Source organism: Varanus komodoensis, unplaced genomic scaffold (genome assembly GCF_004798865.1).
Source record: "Varanus komodoensis strain SLA01 unplaced genomic scaffold, ASM479886v1 scaffold3, whole genome shotgun sequence".
Lineage (NCBI taxonomy): Eukaryota > Metazoa > Chordata > Lepidosauria > Squamata > Varanidae > Varanus > Varanus komodoensis.
This window is the reverse complement of record NW_025335761.1, coordinates 63014993-63016898: the sequence shown is the minus strand read 5'-3', so window position 1 is coordinate 63016898 and position 1906 is coordinate 63014993.

Here is a 1906-nt window from a genome sequence, read left to right as displayed (position 1 = left end):
TGGCGACCCCATGGACAACATTCCTCCAGGCCTTCCTGTCCTCCACCATCCCCCAGAGTCCACCCAGGCCCACACCAACTGCTTCAGTGACTCCATCCAGCCACCTCATCCGCTGCCGCCCCCTTCTTCCTTTGCCATCAATTGTTCCCAGCATCAGGGTCTTCTCCAGGGGGTCCTTCCTTCTCATTAGGTGGCCAAAGCATTTGAGTTTCATCTTCAGGATCTGGCCTTCTAAAGAGCAGCCAGGGTTGATCTCCTCTAGGACTGACCGGTTTGATTGCCTTGCAGTCCAAGGGACTCGCAGAAGTCTCCTCCAGCACCACGATTCAAAGGCCTCAATCCTTTGGCGCTCAGCCTTCCTTATGGTCCAGCTTTCACAGCCATACATTGCAACTGGGAAAACCATCGCCTTGACTATACGCACTTTTGTTGGCAGGGAGATGTCTCTGCTTTTTAGTATGCTATCTAGATTGGCCATAGCTTTCCTCCCCAGGAGCAAGCGCCTTTTAATTTCTTGGCTGCAGTCTGCGGTGATCTTGGAGCCCAGGAAAATAAAATCTGTCACTACCTCCATTTCTTCCCCATCTCTTTGCCAGGAAGTGAGAGGACCGGATGCCATGATCATAGTTTTCTTAATGTTGAGTTTCAAGCCAACTTTTGCACTCTCCTCATTCACCTGCATCAAGAGGCTCTTTAGTTCCTCTTCACTTTCTGCCATTTCTTCTGCAAATAGTTGCTGGCAATGCTCACAAAGATGTGGCATCACTCTGGGGCATGATGGGATACTTAGAGGGCTTCTCCACTGACCAGGGGGACCTGGGGTCTCTCATCTCCCCCCACTGCAGCCCCCTTATTTACCTGGTCCAGCCAGTGGTGATGAGCAGGAAGGAAGGGGCAGGAGACTCACTCGCCTGCTCTCTGCTTGTCCAGCAAGCAAGCAAGTGGCAGCAAAGGGGAGAAGCAGAAGCAGCAGCTGCTGGGGAGAAGGGGGACCCATGGAGGTGCCTTGCCCAAGCGCCCCAGGCCATGCAGCGGGCACTGCATCGGCCTCACTCTCCTGGGGCAGACGACTCTAGTGACCAGCAGCATTTAGTCGATCTCAGAAAACTGCTCCTGCACCTGAGCTGCAGCCTGGTGCTTTCCTGGTTCAATCAGGTGCTGTGTCTTGGCCACCCCACTCCGTGAGAATCATGCCATCATAAACTAATCCCCAGATCACAGAAGTAGTTCTGTGGTTTGCCAATCCCCTCATAACTCTAGCAGAATCAGCCTCGCCCTGGGCCAAGATAAGGGGTGGCTGTGCTTTATCTCTCGTTTTCCTCAAGAGGCCAAGCAGCTGGGAAAAGTTCACTATACAAGCCATAATATATAGATAATACATCCCCCCCCCCCCACGCACGCTTTTGGTATCAGGCTGATGATTAGCACAACCCAAAATGGTCCTGGACTATGTTCTTCGTCACAGAACAAAGCGGTGGCACATCCTGATGTCGGGTGCGCATCTCACATAAAATGAATCCTGGTCCCCGCTAGGCTGGACCGGGGTTGGCACCTGTCTTAAACTAAGCCAGAACTAGCCCTGCAAGCAAAAAGGCTGAAATGGAGGCTGTGGTCCTTTGGGGCCACCCCGAGAAGGAGGACTGAAGAGGACGAGCCTGCCAAGGGAGGTGCAAGGCGGGAGAGAAGCGGGAGGCCAAGCGGGAGAAGGGGGCTTCCCAGAGGAGCCGCAGCCTGGCGTGGGGGCGCGCGGCTGCCCCGACGGGGCGCTCTGGGGGCGCTCCCTCCCGGGGCCGCCCTCGGGCGGGGAACCAAGCGCGGCGTCGGGCGCGGAGGGCCCGGGCTGCTCCGGTCCGGCTCGCAGGACGCGCCCGCCCCTCGCGCGGCCAAGGGCCCCCGCCCGGGGCCG